This window comes from Apodemus sylvaticus, chromosome 1, assembly GCF_947179515.1.
Source record: "Apodemus sylvaticus chromosome 1, mApoSyl1.1, whole genome shotgun sequence".
Taxonomy (NCBI): domain Eukaryota; kingdom Metazoa; phylum Chordata; class Mammalia; order Rodentia; family Muridae; genus Apodemus; species Apodemus sylvaticus.
The window spans coordinates 120,502,663-120,509,071 of NC_067472.1; positions in this window are offsets into that span (position 1 = coordinate 120,502,663).

The window sequence follows — 6,409 nt, forward strand, 5'->3', positions numbered from 1 at the left end:
ACAGGTATTGGCCTGCACCCAGGCCTGGGCTGTTCGGGGGGCCATTGGGGTGCCAACCCAGCCAGGAGGTTTTTTTGCCCTGGCCGGCACGCGCACCGCCATTTTGCCTATAGGACCCAGAGTGCTCAGGAGGGCAGAGAGTGCTATCAAGCATAGCCTGAGGCTAACAAAGCGGGGGTCTAGGCCCCAACAGGCCCTGGACTGACCCCAAGAACTGGGCGGCTTGGTGGGCCATCTGTGTGTCAACCCGCCCAGGAGGTTGTTAGCACAGCAGACTCTCCCAGCGCTTTCAGGGAGCGCGAGCACACACGCCCACATTCCTGGTCACCTGGCAGACCCAATTAACAGTCATAGCTCTAGGGGAACTTTGCTCGGAACTTGGCCTCCCAGGCTTTTGCCTGGACTCAGGGCCTGGGCGGCCAGGCTAACATTGTGTGTCCCAGCCCGGTTGGGGGATCGGCTGCCCAGCAGAGTGATCAGAACACAGGGGAGGTCCCGGCAGCATACACCATCTGCGCTCCCTGGGGGTGCACAGGGCTCCATCTGGTCCACAGACACAATCTGGGGCAAGGCCTCAGGCGGGAGCCCTCAGCTCAACTCTCTCCGCTTCCGGATCCAGATCAGCATGGGCGGCAGCACCACATACCCAGGTCCTGCAAGAGGCTAGAGGGGCTTCCAGGCGGCCAGCTGGGAGAAGTCGGTGTGCTCCCATGAATCCAGCGGGCCCCAGCGGGAGCCTTCCTGTGCCTACTTCAGGATCTGAACAACCTGGGCAGCAGCACCCTGTCTACAGGCAGTGCAGGAGGTAAGCTGTGCACCACAGGCCAACTGGGAAGGGGCAGCTGGCACTGGTGAGTCCAGCACTGACAAGGCCAAGTAACACCAGTGAGAACTAGATGGCAAAAGGCAAACGCAGGAACGTCACTAACAGAAATCAAGGCAATATGGCAACATGTGAACCCAATTCTCCTCTACCAACATGTCCTGGATACCCCATCACACCAGTAAAACAAGATTTGGATTTAAAATCACTGGTCATGATGCTGGTACAGGAAAACATGAAGGACATACTTAAAGAAATTCAGGAGAAAATGGATCAAAAGTTAGAAGCCCTTGCAAGGGAAACACAAAAATCATTGAAAGAAATACAGGAGAATACAAAAGCCAACAATGAGGTAATGCAAAAAAACACTTAAAGAAATACAGGAGAACTTTGGTCAACAGGCTGAGGTCATGAAAGAGGAAACACAAAAATCTCTTAAAGAATTAGAGGAAAGCACAAACAAGCAAGTGAAGGAGCTAAACAAAACCATCCAGGATCTAAAATCAGAAGTAAAAACAACTAAGAAAACTCAAAGGGAGACAACTTTGGAGATAGAAAGCCTTGGGAAGAAATCAGGGGACAGAGATGCAAATATCAACAACAGAATACGATAGAAGAAAGAATCTCAGATGCTGAAGATTCCATAGAAACCATGGACTCAACAGTTAAAGAAAACACAATATGCAAAAAGTTTGTAACCCAAAATATCCAGGAAATCCAGGACACAATCAGAAGACCAAACCTAAGGATTATAAGCATAGATAAGAGTGAAGATTTACAGCTGAAAGGGCCAGCAAATATCTTCAATAAAATTATGGAAGAAAACTTCCCTAACCTAAAGAGAGAGATGCCCATGAATATACAAGAAGCCTACAGAACTCCAAACAGACTGGACCATAACAGAAATACTTCCCGTCACATAATAATCAAAACACCAAATGTTCTAAACAAAGAAAGAATATTAAAGGCAGTAAGAGAAAAAGGCCAAGTAACATATAAAGGAAGACCTATCAGAATCACAGCAGACTTTTCACCTGAGACTATGAAGGCTAGAAGGTCCTGGGAAGATCTCAAGCAGACTCTAAGAGAACACAAATGCCAACAAAACTACTATATCCAGCAAAACTCTCAATCACCGTAGATGGAGAAACTAAGATATTTCAGGACAAAACCAAGTTTACCCAATATCTATCCACAAACCCAGCCCTACAAAGGATAATAGGAGGAAAACACCAATACAAGGAGGGAAATTTCAACCTGGAAAAAGCAAGAGAGTAACCTTTCATCAAACCTAAAAGAAGTTAAGCAATCAAATTTAAAAAATATCGTCAAAAATGATAGGAAGTAACAATCACTATTCCTTAATATCTCTTAACATCAATGGACTTAATGCCCCAATAAAAAGACACAGACTAACTGACTGGATACGCAAACAGGATCCTACATTTTGCTGCTTACAGGAAACACACCTCAGGGTCAAAGACAAACACTACCTTAGAGTAAAAGGCTGGAAGACAATTTTACAAGCAAATGGTCTCAGGAAACAAGCTGGTGTAGCAATTTTAATATCAGATAAAATTGACTTTCAACCCAAAGTCATCAAAAGAGACTCTGAGGGACACTTCTTGCTGGTCAAAGGAAAAATACAACAAGAAGAACTCTCAATCCTGAACATATATGCTCCAAATGCAAGGGCACGCTCTTTCGTAAAAGAAACTTTATTAAAACTCAAAACACACATTGCATCTAACACAATAATTGTGGGTGGCTTCAACACTGCACTTTCCTCAATGGACCGATCAGGAAAACAGAAACTAAACAGGGATACAATGAAACAAATTGATGCTTTGGACCAATTAGATTTAACATATATATATATATATATATATATATATATAACATTCTATCCTAAAACAAAAGAATATACCTTTTTCTCAGCACCTCATGGCACCTTCTCCAAAATCGAACATATAATTGGTCACAAGCCAGACCTCAACAAACATAAGAAGATCGAACTAATCCCATGCCTCCTATCAGATCACTATGGAGTAAAAGTGGTCTTCAATAGCAACAAAAACAACAGAAAACCCACATACACGTGGAAACTGAACAGTATTCTACTCAATGATACCTTGGTCAAGGAAGACATAAAGAAAGAAATTAAAGACTTTTTAGAACACAATGAAAATGAAAACACAACATACCCAGATCTATTGGACACAATAAAAGCAGTGCTAAGAGGAAAACTCATAGCCCTGAGTGCCTCCAAAAAGAAAATGGAGAGAACATACATTACCAGCTTAATGACAAACATGAAAGCCCTGGAACAAAAAGAAGCTATATCACCCAGGAGGAGTAGAAGGCAGGAAATCATCAAACACAGGGCCGAAATCAATCAAGTAGAAACAAAGAGAACCATACAAAAAATCAACAAAACCAGGAGCTGGTTCTTTGAGAAAATCAACAAGATAGATAAACCCTTAGCCAGATTGACCAAAGGGCACAGAGAAAGTATCCAAATTAACAAACTTAGAAATGAAAAGGGAGATATAACAACGGAAACAGAGGAAATCCAAAAAATCATTAGATCCTACTATAAGAGCCTGTACTCAACACAATGGAGAATCTGGAGGAAATGGACAATTTCCTTGACAGATACCAAATACCATAATTAAATCAGGACCAACTAGACCATCTAAACAGTCCCATAATGCCTAAAGAAATAGAAGGAGTCATAGAAAGTCTTCCCACCAAAAAAAAGCACACGACCAGATGGTTTCAGTGCAGAATTCTATCAGACCTTCAAAGAAGAGTTAACACCAATACTCGTCAAACTATTCCACAAAATAGAAACAGAAGGAACAATACCCAATTCCTTCTACGAAGCCACAATTACGCTGATACCAAAGATCCAACAAAGAAAGAGAACTTCAGACCAATTTCCCTTATGAACATCGATGCAAAAATACTCAATAAAATTCTTGCCAACCGAATCCAAGAACACATCAAAACGATCATCCACCATGATCAAGTAGGCTTTATCCCGGAAATTCAGGGTTGGATCAATATACGGAAATCCATCAATGCAATCCACTACATAAACAAACTCAAAAAACAAAACCACATGGTCATTTCATTGGATGCTGAAAAAGCATTTGACAAAATTCAGCATCCTTTCATGCTTAAAGTCTTGGAGAGAACAGGAATTCAAGGCCCACACCTAAACATAGTAAAAACAATATACAGCAAACGGGTAGCCAGCATCAAACTAAATGGAGAGAAACTTGAAGCAATCCCACTGAAATCAGGGACCAGACAAGGCTGACCCCTTTCTCCTTATCTTTTCAATATTGTACTTGATGTACTAGCTTGGGTAATTTGACAACATAAGGAGGTCAAAGGGATACAAATTGGAAAGGAAGAAGTCAAACTATCAGTATTTGCAGACGACATGATAGTCTACCTAAGAGACCCAAAAAACTCCACTGGAGAGCTCCTACAGCTGATAAACAACTTCAGCAAAGTGGCAGGTTATAAAATCAACACAAGCAAATCATTGGCCTTCCTATACTCAAAGGATAAGCAGGCTGAGAAAGAAGTTAGGGAAATGACCCCCTTCACAATAGCCGCAAACAATATAAAGTATCTTAGGGTGACTCTTACCAAACATGTGAAAGATCTATATGACAAGAACTTCAAGCTATCTAGGGGCGGCGGCGGCGGCAGTAGTAGCTGGTCCAGCTGAAGGGCCATCAGCGGTGGAACCAAGGCGACACAGGGTCCAGTTAGGCCCTGCGCCCACGACCACTGACCTTCGCTGACCAGCCGGGCGGCAAGCAGCTGCGGTTCTGTGGAGCCTTTCGCTGCACGGAAGCCACTTCAGAACTCGGCTTCCTGCCAGTCAGGAGAGACTCACCTCCATCTTGATTCCGGGCTCCAGAGATCGGACAGACTGAGGTACACAAACATAATCCTAGGCCGAACACCGCAGGGGTCTGAGCCTGACGGGTGTTGGCCTGCACCCAGGCCCTGGGCTGTTCGAGTGGCCATCGGGGCTCCAACCCAGCCAGGAGATTTTTTTTGCCCTGGCCAGCGCACACGCCGCCATTTTGCCTACAGGACCCAGAGTGCGCGGGAGGGCAGAGACGACTAACAAGCGTAGCCTGAGGCTAACAAAACGGGGGTCTAGGCCCCAAAAGGCACAGGACTGACCCCAAGAACTGGGCGGCTTGGTGGGCCATCTGTGTGTCAACCCGCCCAGGAGGTTATTAGCACAACAGACTCTCCCGGTGCTTTCGGGGAGCGCGGACGCGCACACCCGCCATCCGGGTCACCTGGCGGACCCAATTAACAGTCATAGCCCTAGGGGAACTTTGCTTGGACCTTGGCCTCACAGGCTTTTGCCTGGACTCAGGGCCTGGGCGACAAGGCTAACCTAGTGTGCGCCAGCACGGTTGGGGAAATCGGCTGCCCAGCGGAGTGAGCTGAACACAGGGGAGGTCACAGCAGCATACACCTTCGGAGCTCCCTGGGGGTGCACACGGGTTCCATCTGGTCCACAGACACAATCTGGGGCAAGGCCTCAGGCAGAAGCCCTCAGGTCAACTCTCTCCGCTTCAGATCAGCCTGGGCGGCCGCACCACATCCCCAGGTCCCTCAAGAGGCTAGTGGGGGCTTCCAGGCGGCCAGCTGGGAGAAGTCAGTGTGCTCCAATAAATCCTGCGGGCCCCAGCGGGAGCCTTCAGGTGCCTGCTTCGGGATCTGAACAGCCTGGACAGCAGCACCCTGTCTACAGGCAGTGCAGGGTGTAAGCTGTGCACCAGAGGCCAACTGGGAAGGGGCAGCTTGCACTGGTGAGTCCAGCACTGACAAGACCAAGTAACACCAGTGAGAACTAGATGGCAAAAGGCAAACACAGGAACGTCACTAACAGAAATCAAGGCAATATGGCAACATCTGAACCCAATTCTCCTCTACCAGCATGTCCTGGATACCCCATCACACCAGTAAAACAAGATTTGGATTTAAAATCACTGGTCATGATGCTGGTACAGGAACACATGAAGGACATACTTAAAGAAATTCAGGAGAAAATGGATCAAAAGTTAGAAGCCCTTGCAAGGGAAACACAAAAATCATTGAAAGAAATCCAGGAGAATACAAAAGCCAACAAGGAGGAAATGCAAAAAACACTTAAAGAAATACAGGAGAACTTTGGTCAACAGGCTGAGGTCATGAAAGACGAAACACAAAAATCTCTTAAAGAAATACAGGAGAACTTTGGTCAACAGGCTGAGGTCATGAAAGAAAAAACACAAAAATCTCTTAAAGAATTACAGGAAAGCACAAACAAGCAAGTGAAGGAGCTAAGCAAAACCATCCAGGATCTAAAATCAGAAGTAGTAACAACTAAGAAAACTCAAAAGGAGACAACTTTGGAGATAGAAAGCCTTGGGAAGAAATCAGGGCACAGAGATGCAAATATCAACAACAGAATACAAGAAATAGAAGAAAGAATCTCAGATGCTGAAGATTCCATAGAAACCATGGACTCAACAGTTAAAGAAAATGCAAAATGCAAAAAAG